This window comes from Pinus tabuliformis, chromosome 4_1 (assembly GCF_031772625.1).
Source record: "Pinus tabuliformis cultivar Carrire ecotype Pingquan chromosome 4_1, CPIR1, whole genome shotgun sequence".
Taxonomy (NCBI): domain Eukaryota; kingdom Viridiplantae; phylum Streptophyta; class Pinopsida; order Pinales; family Pinaceae; genus Pinus; species Pinus tabuliformis.
This window is the reverse complement of record NC_142303.1, coordinates 572,073,862-572,090,540: the sequence shown is the minus strand read 5'-3', so window position 1 is coordinate 572,090,540 and position 16,679 is coordinate 572,073,862.

Below are 16,679 nucleotides of genomic sequence, written 5' to 3'. Positions count from 1 at the left end.
AGTAAAGGAAAGGTATTCCTGAGGCATATCGGTACTGGGAAAAAAAAGCGAATAGGGATTCAAGTCAAGAATCTCTACAAGGTGGAGGTAGAAGATTGTGCTGCTTTAAGTTCCAAAGCTGAGATGGCGCAGAGCCAAGATATTTGTGAGATATGGCATAGAAGACTGGGCCACTTTCACCATGGAGCCGTGAAGATCATGCAACAGATTTCTACCAGATTACCCAAGGGAAAACTTGAGCAAATGACTACATGCAAAGGTTGTACCTTGGGTAAGTATGCAAAATCTTCCTTTCTAGATCGAGATAGTAGAGCTGGAGCAATCCTGGAGTGTGTTCACTCAGATGTTTATGGACCTTTCTCTACAACCTCCACCACTAAACAAAGGAACTATGTTATTTTTATTGATGAATTTTCTCGTAGATGTTGGATCTACTTTATGCAAATGAAGGATCAAACCTTCTTGAGGTTTTCCTAGTTTAAAGCCTTAGCAGAGAAAGAATGTAGAAAGAAAATAAAATCCTTGCATAGCAACAATGGTGGAGAGTGTATCTCCCAACAGTTTAAATACTTCTGTGCTGCAGAAGGAATTAAACGGGAATTGACGGCACCCCATAACCCACAGCAAAATGGGGTGGCCGAAAGGAAGAACAGATCGATTGTGGGAGTAGCTCACGCGATGTTGCATGACCAAAGCCTACCACTACATTTGTGGGTTGAGGCATGCAATACAAAAGTATACTTGAAGAACCGAAGCCCACACCGTATATTGGGAATGAAGACACATATGGAGGCCTATTTCAAGAAGTGACTTGACGTAAGTCACTTCCGAATATTTGGATCATCAATTTATTGTCATGTGACCAAAGATGCTAGGAAGAAGCTAGACCCAACGGCTAAGTTGGGAATACTCGTGGGGTACACGGATACACCCCAAAACTATCAGGTGTACCCGCCTTCCACTCAGAGGACAGTGATACGCAGGGATCTGAAGTTCGACAAGCAAAAAGCCATGTGCTTATCACTTGGGAGGGAGCTCAAGTTGCATGCAGATGAGGAACTTTCAGTTCCTAAGGATGAGGAGCCTCAGATTGATGCGGAGCAGCCGCATGCAAAGGATCTGGGAGTGGAAACATCCACTCATGCTGATACTTCCAGAGGTGAGCGAAAATGCTCAAGGGAAGCTGACAGGTTGATGTTGGATGCGCGGGAGAATGTGGGATAGCCATCTTCTCAGCGCAGATAGAGGAGGTCACCCAAGCAGTACACTGGGTACATGGCCCTGGTTGGGGAGTGTGTAGATACTGAACCTTCTTCATTCGAGGAGGTAGTGCAACAACTAGTTTGGGTTGATGCAATGGTAGAGGAGTACGACTCTATGATTTAGAACATTGTGTGGGATGTTGTCCCAAGGCCTCATGGCAAGTCAGTGGTGAGTTCCAGATGGCTTTACAAGGTAAAGCAAGTAGCTAATGGCAGTGTTGAGAAACATAAGGCAAGGTTTGTTTCCCGGGGTTTCTCACAGGTTGAAGGGATCGACTACGATGAGACTTTTCTCCCATAGCAAGGTACTCATTTATTAGATCGATATTGGCACTATCAGCTCAAATGGGGTGGAAGATCCACTAGATGGATGTGAAGAAAACATTCCTCAATGGGAAGATTGAGGAGGAGGTGTACATTGAGCAGCCAGAGGGTTTCGAGACCTTTGATTGTGAGTCGCATGTGTATTGATTCAAGAGTGCTCTGTATGGGCTGAAGCAAGTACCCTGTGCTTCATACACCATGATCGATAGCTATTTCACCGGTTTGGGCTTCACCAAGAGTGAATAATATGCGAACCTTTACCACATCATGGTAGAAGATAAACCATTGATCATTGTTCTTTATGTCGATGATCTGATTTTGACAGGTGATGATTAGCTGAAAAAATCTTGCAAGGAGGACCTTGGAAGAGATTTCAAGATGAAGGACGTGGGCTTTATGCACAACTTTCTAAGGATGGAGGTGTGGAAGAAAGATGGGGAAGTATTTGTTTCTTAAGGCAAGTATGCCAATGATATACTCAGGCGCTTTCACATGGAGAAGTGCAAGCCCATGCAAACTCCTCTAGCTGGGAACTGGAGGAAGGAGGATGCTACTTCAGGTGAGGTAGTAGCTGCTATTATTTATTGGTAGCTGGTGGGTTCACTTATGTATCTGGTGAACACACGGCTTGACTAATGCTTTGCGGTGAGCCAACTAAGTCAAGCTATGGTTCAACCTACCAAGCTGTTTTGGAAGGCAGCGAAGCATGTGTTGAGATACCTCAGAGTTTGGATTATGGTACAGATAGACAGAGGGAGTGAAGCTTCGGGGCTTCACAGATGCGGATTGGGCAGGGAGTCCATCAGACCAAAAGAGCACTTCTAGAGGAATCTTCAACCTTGGTTCAGCTGCAGTTTCTTGGTACAATAGGAAACAGAGATCAGTTGCACTTAGCTCAGCAGAGGCTGAATACATGGCTGCTAGTCAGGCTGCATGTGAGGTCATTTGGATGCGGAAGATTCTATTGGATTGTTTAGTCAGATGATGGATCCTACAGTGATCTACTGTGATAACCAGAGTTGTATCAAACTCTCTAAGAATCCCATTTTTTATGACAGGTCCAAGCACATTGATATCCGTGATCACCATCTTCGAGACTGTGTGGTCAAGAGGATCATGTTGTTGCTATATGTTTCGACTGAGGAGCAACATGTAGATATATTGACTAAGGAATTGTTAAGATGCAAGTTCTAGTTCCACAAAGACAGGATTGAGGTTACTGATAATCCCTCTCTTGTTGAGAGGGAGTGTTGAAAATAGCAACAAGAAACGCTGAAAATAGAATTGCTAAAAATAGCACTGCTCTAAATAGCAGTTCAGCTAGTGTTGATATTAGCAACAATGCATGGAAAAATGGAAGTGTTAAAAATAGAATTCTATAAATAGCATTTCAGGATACCTTCCTATTTTAGTCAGTCCCTAAACTAAAATAGTGATTTAAAATTCGAATTTGATCTTAGCAGCTATTTGTAAAATAATTAGTTAATTCATCTTGAGTTAATTAGTTAAGGAAAATCAAACATGAAGTCTATGTGGGGATATGCAACAGTTTCTCAATTAATTGAGGAATTTATACATCAGTTAAAGAGATAAGGATGAGTTGTAATATTGATTTGTAATTAGTTGACATAGTTCACTGAGTCAAGTCCAGTTAGATTAATTCAAACAATTTGTTGAATTCATGTAAGTTCAGTTAGTTAATGGTTGCATGCATGTAACTACTACACTTCAGGTAACTAAGTATTCTCTCATAAATAACTCATGCATGTTAGTTCAGACAGAGACCCAGTTGAGATCAGATGGAGGGACAATGTACTATCAGTTGCTAGAATATTCCATTGTGAATATTCCTTGCATGAAGAAGTAATTCTTTCCTTGAGGATTGTGCAGTTACTTCTTCAGGTTTAGTGAGTGTGATGAAGCCAATTCACGCATGTGGCTTCACTGGACCCCATGAAAAACTGCGCAAGGAAATAGGAGGCTTGGAGGGCTTGACGAGGACATATATTATGTCTATTTAGTCAGTGAGTTGTATTGTTTGATTGCAGCGAGAGCAGGATAGCTTGAGAGATGATTCTTTTTGTAACTTGAACAAAATCTCCACTTGTATGATAATACGGAGTTGGGGTTTTAGGCTGAGGCTTTCCCTGGGTTATTGCTTCTGTGTTATGTGTGATTGATTTCTCATTCTCAGTTATCTGTGTTCTCTTGATATTTCTCAATTCGATTAAGCTTCCGCAAAGTGTTGTAGAAGTAGATCTTGTATTGTATTTTAGTATATTGCATAATATGTTGATCTACAGTGATAATTTCTACAAACATTGAAACTGTGCATATATGGTGCCAAAAGACAATAGTAATTTTTTTTTTCTAGGTGTACGACAGGTAAGAAAACATTGGGGTTTTGACTAGTGATCTTTCAATATACATCGGTTCCTCCAAAATATACATGGATTCATTCACTATAATGTTATTGGTACAAATTAGGGTTTTGTGCCCTAATTAGTATTCTCCAACTGAACGATGGATTGACGACTTCTCATAATGCTAGTTGCATTGTATTAATATGTCAATTAAAAACATGATTCATTTGCCAAACATATTTAATATTGAGCACTGCAACTTCTAGACCAACCATTAGAGCAGCATAGAGTTATGAGAGAAAGAACATTGGTAAGTGTGGGATATAAAGGGCATTGAAGAGCGTTGGATAATATGGAGAGCATACAGGAAGAACACAATGCATAGATATGGAGAGTCTTATTCCTAGTTTAATATCATGTTTTAAAATAGATTTAATACTATCATTTGGTATTAAATATGTTGCATTTTTTTTATCAAGCAGTGGCCGCTAAAAGTGCTAGCAGATTCTTTAATACATTGGAGAGCATTAAAACTTGAGAGCTCATTATCAAGTTTTGGAGAGCATTAAAACAATTGTCATTTGGAGCAACGTTCATTTAGAGAATCATTCGTTTGTAATTTTTCATGTGGAGCATTCATATATTGTTATATATGTAATTGAAATTCTTGACATCATTTCATATACCTATGAAATATGGCATAACATATAGCATTGAAATTATGACATCGTTTAATTGGAGTAGATAATCAGAGAAATGATTATATGGAAAAAAAATTATAATCAGAGTAAGGTTTGTATGGCAACATTATCATAATTAGGGACGGCGACTGGTGGCACTGCAATTTGAACTAGGGTTTGAGTTAGGGTTTGGCCACTGGTAACCATGGCGAGTCATAGAGGAGGGAGTTCTACTCCCTCTTACAGTCAAGTAGCTGCGAACAGAAGCAAGGGAGCGGGTCTGCATTGCTTCAAGAAACCAATGGAGGTGATAACTGAGGATATTAACACAAGAAATATCAAACCTCACAGACAAGAGGGAAATCATGAGGAAGATAGCAGCGAGAAGGGGAAAGATTGTCGCAGTTAGAAAGTTGCACCTATGAGTGCGACAGGGGTCTGTAAACCCAAGTCGACCATTATTCCTCGGGTTGTTTTAAGTGACTCAATGCTACAGGTGCATAGAGATCACACGGTAGAACACGCGGTTATATGCAAATTTATGGGGATTTGGCCGACGAAGAAGGCCTTTCATGCATGGATAAGGAACCACTGGAAACCAAAGGGGGGAATAAACCTTCACCTTGGTTCCAAGGGTTTCTTTATGGTGGTGTTCACGAGCTTAGAAGATAAAGATAGAGTGTTTGAGGGAGGACCCTATTTTTACGTTGCTGCAGGCCTTTACATGCAACCATGGGTAATGAATTTTGTCCCAGAACAAGAAATGTTCACTTTGGTACTGGTATAGATAAGACTATACTACCTTCCTTTAGATTATTGGTTGTCGGAGTCTCTAAAGGCTATCGACAACAAACTAGGACATTTTATAAAGATATCAGATGCGACTCTAAGAGGTAAATACACTTACTTCACCCAGATTTGTGTGGAAATGGACTTATCTGGGGCACTTATGGACGAGATCATTTTAGAAGTGTATGACAAAGAATGGGTGCATGCGGTGGACTACGTCCCATTTAGGTGCCGTAAGTGCCATGAACACAGGCACCTATACAGAGATTGCCCATCAAACAAACTAGAGAGCAACACAAAAACCACCACAGGCAAAGATCCCAAGGGTTTCATTAAGGTGGAGGGTAAAGGGAAAGGAGGAAAGTAGTACCAAAATAAAATCAATGAGGACGGGAAACTGAGCCACAATAGTTTCAAGATCTTAGAAGAAGAAGCTGGAAACAATGGGGCAAACCAGGAATTAGAGACTAATACCATTGAGAAGGATAGGGATGCTACCATGGAGAATATATCAGAGAATAGCAAGAAAAGGGATGATCTACTGAGCATTATAGAACTCAGTAGGACCATGAGATGACCCCAAGTGAAGTGGGAATGGAGGACCATGAACTGCAGGAGATTCTAGAGAGGGAGAACTTAGATCTAGAATTTTTGGAGCAGGGTATTGCCAAAGGGGTTGAATCCCTGTCAAAAGAGGAGTTTGACAGGGTTCAACAACTCTTCCTCTAGAGATCCCAATCGAAGGGTTCTAGAGTCAAAAGGAACCATGGTAGTCAGGGGAATAGAGGGATGAAAACAATGGAGGAAACACCGGGGCACTCTTCTGAGAACCCAGGTAGGAAAAGAGGAAGAAAAAGACAGAATGATTTGTTGACCGAATGTGGAAAACTCGTGATTAACTCAAGTAAGATGAGAGATCTCACTAGTTACTCCTTTACAAACCTTTCTTAATGAATCTTACAACCTAGAACATTAGGGTCCTATGAAGTAAAAAGAAACAAAGAAATCTTAGTGGTAGAATAAAAGAAGAAAAACCAGATATGGTTTTTATTCAAGAAAGAAAGTGTTCGATGGGAAAGATCAGAGAAATAAATAGCAAATGGTTAAGCAATTATGAGTATCTATAGGTTAAGGCAGATAACTCGGTGGGGGCGATTCATACGGTTTGGGATCCCCAGAAACTTGGAATCCTGGATGCGGAAGCATTCAGGAACTATCTATCATTGGTGATTCAATCTTTGGGTGATAGGGATATTTACATGATTACAAATGTCTATGGTCCTCAAAAACTAGAAGAAAAACTCAAGCTTCTCACCTCCCTTGAGGAGGTGAGAGAGAAATATCCTGATATGCCCTGGATTCTGGCAGGGGATTTCAATATGATCAAATCTCTTATAGAGAAAAAAGGTGGCACCAGAACACTAGGCAGAGACTCCATTTCCTAAAGAACTTCATAAATAACATGGGACTAGTGGATTTTGAAACAATAAATGGCACTTTCACCTGGAACAACAAGAGATGAGGGGCTTCTCAAGTTGCCTCTAAACTTGATAGATTCATAATCTCAGAGGAACTCCTTCTCACAGGCCTTGACATGTCATCTTTAATCCTTTCCTTTGGAGGCTCATACCATTGGCCTGTCCATCTTGAAGCCACTTTTCTGGGTACACTGAGGAACAAACCTTTTACGTTTGGAAATGTGTGGCTCTCTCACCTTGAATTCACTGGCAATATTTACAAATGGTGGATGGAAGATTTTCCCATTCAAGGCACTAAAATGTTCATCTTGTAACAAAGACTTAAACACATCGAATCCAGAATCAAAGATTGGAGAAAAAAAGAGTTTGGTAATATTTTTATAGCCAAAAGAGAAGTTGAACAGAAACTCCAGGGGATTAATCAGATCATAATCACAGATGGTTTTACCGAGGAAAGAAAAACTCAAGCCAATTCTCTTTAGAAGGAATGGGAAGATAGGTGCATGCAAGAGGATATTTTTTGGAGACAGAAATCAAGGGTGTAGTAGATTAAAGAAGGGGAAAGAAACACAAAGTTTTTTCATAAATCAACTTTGGATCACAGGTCACATAATAGAATTTCATAACTCAAATATTTTCAAGGGAAAGAGCTCATCTCCCACAAAGAAATGGAATCTATCCTAGTACAAAACTTCCTTAGCATTGCAAAGGAGCCTCTCTTAGACAGGTCACATGGTTCATTAACAATTTCACAAAGTACATTGCCAAGCTTGTAACAAGGGAAGACAATCACAATCTTAACAGGCTAGTGTCTGAAGATGAGGCCAATGAAGTTATCAATGAGATGCAAAATGGGAAAGATGGTCCAAATGGGTTCAATGTGGACTTCTTCAATGCATGCTAGAAAACAATCAAAAAAGACATCCTTGATGTAGTGGAAGACTCAAGAAGATCCAAAACTATTTTCAAGGCTCTCAATGCCTCTTTCATAGCTTTGATTCAAGAGCAGGAAAAAGATATGACACCGGATAGATTCAGACCCATAGATTTATGTAATGTGGTGTACAAAATTATTTCCAAAGTGATCGCTAACAGACTCAAGCCCCTTCTTCCAACTCTTGTCTCAGAGGAGCAAACTGGTTATGTGGAAGGAAGACAGATTCCCAATAACATCATACAAGCTCATGAGGTGGTACACTCTCCTAAGACAAATAAGAAAGTTGGAATGATCATACAACTTGACCTAGTGAAAGCTTATGATAAGATAAGTTGGTCTTACATCAGGGCAGTGCTAAGGGCTTATGGTTTTGACCACAACTGGATTAGATGGGTTATAGCCCTTGTATCCATGGCTAGTTTTTCAATCCTGCTTAATGGTTCACCCTCAAGAACCTTTATGCCTTCTAGGGGTCTCAGACAAGGAGATCCTCTTTCCCCCTTCCCCTTTGTGCTCATGATGGAAAGGCTAGGCCGAGCGATAAAAATGGAAAATGGTGAAGGAAGAATCCAAGGACTGAAACTTACCATAGATGGAGCTACTTCAACTCACCAACAATTGGTGGATGACACTATGCTATAGGGTATTCCCACGGTCAAGGAAGCCAAAGGTTTTAAACAAATCTTGAATGACTTTGATATGGCTACTGGTATAGAGGTAATCCTTGACAAATCAAAAGTTTTCTTTTTTAACACTGACAATTGTATTCAGAGGAACCTCACTAGAATTCTAGGGTTTCAAATGGATCAGTTACCTTCTAAGTACCTTGGAATGCCTCTTATGGACAAACCTCTAAGCAGGGGAGTGTGGGAGCCGGTAATTAAAAAACGTGAGGACAAGATCAGGAAATGGACATGCAGATCTTTGAATTTGGCAGGGTGCCTTGTGCTTACAAAGGCTATCATCCAAGCCATACCCATTTTCATGCTGTCAGCTCTTCCTACTCCTAAAGGAGTTATGCAACAGATCAGGAACATTCAAAGAGTTTTCTTTGGGGAAAAAGGGGAAGAGAAAAAGAAGTGGACTTTGGTAGCTTGGGACAAGATCTACAAACCTAAGGCCCATGGTGGTTTGGGGCTTCATGACCCTGAAACCCTCAACAAAGTTTCAGGTGCAAAACTTTGGTGGAGGTGGCTTAAGGAATCGGCAATCCCTTGGGCGAAGCTTTGGAAACAGAAATATGCAAATAATAGGTAGGAGAGGGATCATATCTGAATGTCCGGGCTTATCAAGGGCTCCCACATTTGGAATCTTGCTTGGGAAAATAGAGCCATTATCTAGTAGCACAACTTCTAGGAGATCCGAGCTGGGAACCTGGCAATATTCTAGGAGGACAAATGGCAATAGGAACCAAATTTGTTTAGGGAAGAAATAACCGCTCTTAAGAACGACAATGACAACAAAGGTTTATGTATGTTAAGTGACTTACGGGATCAGGTAAGGAACAATGGTAAATGGAGAATATGGAAGGATCTGGGCTGTAGTGAAGAGAACGCTTTGAAAGCTCAGGCAGGCTCTCTTGCTCTGGACTTGGAATAGAGGAAGATTTTGGTATCATCCTCGTCTGACCAACTGAGATGGGGAAGAAACACAGAAGGTGAATTTAATCTCAAAGAAGCCAAATGAATATCCCTAGGGTTTGATTATCAAAACCCTGATAAGGTATGGAAGGACCTTTGGTAGCACCCGCATTAGATGAAAATAAAGCTGTTTATGTGGTTGGTTCAACAAAAGAAAATTCTAACTTGGGAAAATCTTCTGAAAAGAGGTTTTGTTTACCCATCCAAATGCCATCTTTGTGGTTCACAAGAGGAAACAATGGAACTCTTACTCAACCACTGCCCATTCACTTCTACCTTATGGGATTGGGTGGCCTTAGTCTTCAGGCAAATTGATAGGGACAGAGTCAGTATTACCAACACTTCGAAGAATTAGAGAAAATACTTCTTAGGTAATGAAATCATCAGCAAAGCTTGGACTCTGGCTCTAGGCTTCATAATCTGGGATGTCTGGAAATAACGCAATGGTAGGATTTTCAAGAAGAAAACTAGCTCAACCCAAAACATTATTTCACAAATATTAAGACAACTCAAAGACACTATTGTAGCCCTTTTAGGGAGACCTCCATAGGACCCTACTCTACGCTAGGACACTCGTATACTACTGCAGTTTGGTCTCCATTTGCTAGTTCCCTAGAGCATAAACAAGGGTGTGAGCTAGATAAATGTTGGTAAAGACTTCTGGCAACCTCCTCCTCATGGCTACTTGAAAATCAATATAGAAGCAGCCTCTAAAGGTAACTCAGGGATGGATGGTTTTGGTGGGGTCATCAGAGATGAGCAGGGGTGCATAAAGGATATCTGTCATAGTCATTTTTGGACTACCACTAATAACATGGTGGAGCTCATGGCCTTAGAGCTGTGCCTAGAAATATTGATCGAGTCAAATTTACATAACGCCATCATTGAAGCAGACCCTGAATTGGTTATTAATGCGGCCGAGGATATATGTAATGGAAAAGCACCTGGAAAAGTTTCAAAACATTGGTGGCTTTTGAAGGTCTTTCAGCACATTCATTCCCACCTGTGAACCCTAAGAACAGTTAGCTTCATTCATGTGCGAAGAAAAGCTAATATGCTAGTTGATTGTCTGGTGAATGAAGGAGTGTTTTGCAAGGAAAGTTATAGCAGGTATGCTTGGGATTCGACACCCTCGGGGAAATTGCGTGATGATTGTCAAAGACAGGCGGCCAAAGACATGGAGCACTTCCAAACCATGAGGAATGAACAAGAAGGAAGACTAGTGGAAGCAGGAGAAAGCGGAAGTGAAAGTCATTCTTAATCGTTGATCCCACAAAAATGCTTAAAACAAAGCTATCTACAAGGGAGGGGCACTTGGTAAAAAACATGCTTATTAGAAGGTCATCGACCACAGATTTTGATAGCCTTCGTCATTGAATGGCTATCGGGTGGGAAAGTGATCGAAGGTTAAGTATTGAAGCAGACCCAAAGATTTATAGATCAGCGGTTCATAATCTTCATCAGGTCCATAAAGAGGGTAAAGATAATGCTAGCTTCCAATCGGATATCTTCGAGGACTGTTAGATCAACAGGCGCCTAATCGTATGGATATCGATTTCTAAAAGTGATCAAAGGTTAAGTCTTAGACCATACCCGAACATTTATAAGCCAATGGCTCATAATCCTTATCGGATCTGTGAACCAGGTAAAAGGGGTGCACGTTTCCGAGGTGATATCATTAGTGACCGTCAGATCTTATAGGATCTGGATCGAAAGGATATCAGGTTTCAACATGTGAAGAGGTTAAGTCCAAGAATGGACCAAAAGTTTTATACATTGACAGTTTATTTAGCCCCTCGGCTCCGTAAAGCTGGTAAAGGTCGCGCAAATCTCCAAAGCAATTTCTTTAACAACCATTGGATCACTGGGGGTCTTATCGAATGTCCATCAGGTTGGATAATGGGTGGAGGTTTAGGTGTAAGGTTTCAGGTTTGTTTCGGGTTTTGTAGATGGTTAATCTTCATCAGGTTAGCCCTTGTTGGTCTTTACTCTTGTAAAGACATATAACATATGTAATATTTCTTGCGATTAATAGAAGGCTCCACTCTTACTTGACCAAAAAAAACATTATCATAATTGGAGCAGCGTTGATAATTGGAGCAGGTTTATTTAATGTTGATATTATATGGCAGCATTATAGATATGATTGTTAGTCGATATATGGAAGTGGCAGAGTTATGGGTCGATATATTTTGGTTGTTATGTGGCAGTGGCAACATTATTATTATATTATTTGACAGCAACATATGTGTTGGGACATAATTTGAGAGCTACAATTTGGAGAGGAGCATTATATATATATATATATATATATATATATATATATATATATATATATATATATATATATATATATATATATTGGAGAGCCTTTATCGTTCGAATAATGTTTATATATCGATTCAAGAGCCTTCCTTTATTGTTTGGAGAGTGTTAAAATTGGAACAAACATATATATATTAAACCATTTATGATATATTGAATCTATATGGAGTTTCCTGGAATTAAGCTGTGAATGGTTTGGAGGAGGAGCACATAGTTTTTCAAACCCTTTGGTAATGGGTTTGGTTTGCAAGAAAAATGGTTATCAGGAAAAACTATGATTTTTTTTATATATACCACGGGTAGATTTAATGATGAGTGGAATTCACATGTGGATATATTTGGCATTTCTTTTTATCATGGTGCATGAAAATATGTTTGACAAGTAAATCATTGCTAGAGTTAATCAAGAATGATCTTATCTTGGTGAATAGTGTTGGTGAATATTATCTTGGTGCAAAGCTTTAGTGAATATTATCTTTGTGAATATATTGGTAAATAGTGAATATTATTTTGGTGGATACGTTTTTGAATATTATCTTGGTGAATATGCTAGTGCATAGTCTTGGTATATGGTTGGTGCATAGGCTTGGTATATGGTTGATAATAGACATGGGTCACATTGGTATTGGTTTCTTATGATTGATACAATACAATACAATACATGGAGCCATGGAACATTCTTGGAGCAGGGTTAACATGTTATTGCCAACATATGCAGTGATAATATTGCACGGTTATTATTATAATGCATTATTATATTCCATCTTTCATTGCAAACATTGAATTAATATGAAGACATATTATTATTATTATGCCTCTTATATTCCAACGTTCTTTCAACAAAATTATAAAGCGAACAATGAAATGCGTTGCAAAGTGTTCACCCAACAAAATTCTTTCAATGCTTTGCAATGTGTCTATCCAATGCGTTATTGCAATGTTAATACATTTTGAAGCCTATTTGGAGCATTTTTCATTTGAACAGTAGTGTTTATTTTCCAAACAATGTTCAATTTTCCAGCGTTATTTGAGAAACAATGTTTATTTTCCAAATGTATTTGGAACAATGTTCTTCCAATGATTACTCAGACTCCTTAATGATATATGTTACATGCACAATGTTATGGAACCAACACTGGATTTTTGTTCTAAAACAATTCCACGAGTGACAGTTAAAGTTGGAGCCTTTGATAACATATGTTTTGTATGAGGATTCTAGAGTTAAGAAATGGAGAGTACATTGCAATTTCACTAGATAAAGTTGAAAGCCGCAAACCTCTACCACAATCATGGAGAAGTTTAGGAGAAGATGAATTTTCTGGAGAATGTGTCATCCTTGATTGTGTATTTGTTCACATTAGTGGATTCATTGGTGGTAACAAGTCCTTTGATGGATTTGTAGGAATGACCAAAGCTAGTCTTAAATTGCAATTATATTATGATTGTTAGAACCAATGTTTTACAAGACAATTTTGAGCATGATGGCTCTATTTGGGACATTTTTCAAAGAAAATATGTGCTAGAATTTCATGTCCTAAATTCCAAACCCCTATTTCATTGATGTCAAAGGGGGAGGTAAGCAAAGGTAAGGAAGATACTTCTCAGAATGAAATGGGGAGGATAATTTCCATCCATGTCGAAGGGGGAGATTGATGGAATTTTTTCCATTGATGGCAAAGAAGTAGCATCAAAAGGAAAAGGAGTAGTAGCAAAGGCAAAGGAGCAGCAACAAGGCAAAGGAGCAACAAAAGAAACAACAAGAAGTGTACACAATCAATTTATGCAAAAATGGTTGCACGGTCAATGTATGCACAAATGGACAGGAGCAATAAGCAAGATAAGTCTTCCAGCAAATAAGTTGTAGCAAGGCATGTTTGATATGCATAAACAAGAACAAGGGTGATGGAAAAGGAGCATCAAAGTAAAATGGAAAATGTTTTAGATTGTGTTGCTTTAGGGTGATGTTGATGCTTTTGTGAGAATGTTTATATAAATGTTGTAGAGATCATATTTGAAGAAGATGTTGCTGCAAAGATGTGAGGAAAGAAAAAAAAATTCTCATTGTTGTGATGCAAGGCAAAGGTAAGACTCCATGATAGAAAAGGAAAGAGAAACACATGATGCAAGGGAAGGTAGAATGCAAGCCAAAGGGAAAGACATGGAAAAATATTGTGATGCAGGGCTATTTGAATATGAATGCAAGATTGTATTATTGCATGTTATTTATTTATTTTATTGACATGAAGAATATGAATGAATGACATTTGGATATGATGAAATTCATTTTATATATTTTAATATTCAAGAGTTTAAGTAGTTTTGGAATTGAAGAGACACCCTTGGAATGCAAAGAGACAAGTTTTGTCATTTAATATTTGAATGAGTGGAACACGAACAACCATCAAAGTTCATTTAGAAATTTGTGCAAGGTTTGATAGATGGTTGGTTAGAGTGTTAGAGTATTTATTTTTATGAATTTTTGTTTTTAATATACATTTTTATTTAAGTTTTGTTATTTTTTCAACTTTCTTTTTTTGTTTTATTCATTGTTTTTATTTTTGTTTTTATTTTTAAATTTATGTTTTCATTATTCTTTTGAAATTTTATTTTTTTTCGTAGCCATGATAAAATATTTTAAGCCATTATTTCAAAATGTTGAAAATTTACCCTGAAAAAAAATAGACCTTATTTCATCAACACATGTTGAAAATTTACCCTAGCAAAAAAAAAAAAGTGTTATTTCAGCATCAACACTTTTCGTTTTCAGGGTACACCTGTTGAAAATTTACCCTAGAAAAAAGTGTTATTCCAACATCAACAATTTTCATTTTCAGGGTGTTTTTTACACAATTTTTGCACAAAAAATTGGTTTTCGTTGCCATTTTTAAAATATGTTGAAAATTTACCCTAGAAAAAAAGTGTTATTCCAGCATCAACACTTTTCATTTTTAGCATTGTTTTCATTTTTTTTTTTGGGTTTTTTTTTCTAGAGTCCCTATTTTGAGTTTATAGTTCCCATTTCAAAGTTTACATTGTTAAAAGTAGCAATAAGAGGAGAAACAATGACATCCTGAGCATGGCCACATGTTGAGAATCTTGTAGAAAATGGAAAATGGGAAAAATTGAAATATGGCTCATATTAATTGTAATATGGAGGCCCTTCAAACCCAAACCAAGTGGTTGTGGATGGAGACAATGTTTTGGACAACATCCATATATTTCATTAACCACTTCTTGTGGAAATTCAACATCATGTGATCATGATTTCGTGCAAATGGACAAATGGTACTGGTATTGTTGACCATTTTTTGAGTGAGTGCCGAGCATTATGAAGATTTTTCATTATGATTTTTACATAGTTACCGATCAAACGATAACTATTACCTCAAGACGAGCACTGTAGCCAAAAAACCCCAAAAAAGACATGAAAAAATAGGCTGAAAACGAAAAGTCGTTGCTGCAATAACATGGTTTTTTTCGTGGTAAATTTTAACCATTTTATAATAATGACGTTAAAAATAAAATATCATGATTCCAAAAAACTTTGAATTTCCAACAATTTTCAAGCATGACGTAAAGATAAAATAATACATCTTTGAAAAGCCTTAAAATTCCAATGATTTTTAGGCATGACATTAAATTTAAAATATCACGTCTTTGAAAAACCTTAAATTCCAACAATTCTCACGCATGGTGCTAAAGAAAAAATACTTATAATTGTTTTCAACCATAGCATTAAAAATAAAATATCATGACTTAGAAAAACATTAAAATCTTCCAAAAATTTTAACCATGGAATTAAAAGCAAAGATTATGACTGCAAAAAAATCTTAATTTTTCAAATATTTTAAGCATGACATTATGGAAGAAATTTATGACTAAAAAAACTTTAAAAATGAACACCTAAATGAAAGAGTTATTATACCAAGTGTAATTTATTTTTTAAATGCTAAATATATAGCAATTTTAGAATCTTAGCTGAAGACAACTTGATACATTGCAACAAAAATTTAAAAATCAACCATGGCATTGACATGTAGTATAGCTGAACTCGACCCATTGTAATGAAAACATAAAGACCAAACATGAAATTGACATATTATGGGGCCACACTCAATTCATTATAACGCAAATTTTAAAATTAACCATCAAATCGCACATAATGGATTTAGGTTGCTAGACAAGCATCGACATAGACCCTGCAAAAAAAAAAAATCCAAAATAATAAATAAATATATAAATAAATAAAAATGAAAAATACGAAAGAAAATAAAAATTCAAATATTAAAAAAATTAAAAACACATAAAAAAAATACAAAAGAAAACAAAAATTCAAATATTGAAAAAAATAAAAACAATAAAAAAATCACACACAAAAAATACAAAAGAAAACAAAAATTCAAATATTGAAAAAAATAATAAAAACAATAAAAAATACAATTTTTTTTTAAATAGTAACAAGTAATAAAACATAAAAAAATTAAAAAACATCACAAAAAAAATCAGATATAAAAAATAAATAAGAAAGAAAAAAAAAATATACTGTAAAAATGTAAAAAAAAAAAATCAAAATTAACTTGTAAAAATTAAATATTTAAACAAAAAAAGGAAAATAGACATAATTTAAGTAAAAAAGAATAAAAATTAACTTAAAAAAAATCAAAACAATTTTTTTAATTAATAATAAATAAAAACTAGATAATTAGAAAAAAAAGATTATAAAATTATAAAATTAAATTAAATTAAAAATATAATTAAAATTAAAAAATAAATAAAAATTAAAAAAATAGATAAAAACAAGTTATATTTTAATTTAATTAAACAAAAAAAATAGGTCCAAGGGTTGTAGGGCCGATTCCCGGAATCGACCCTACCACCCCT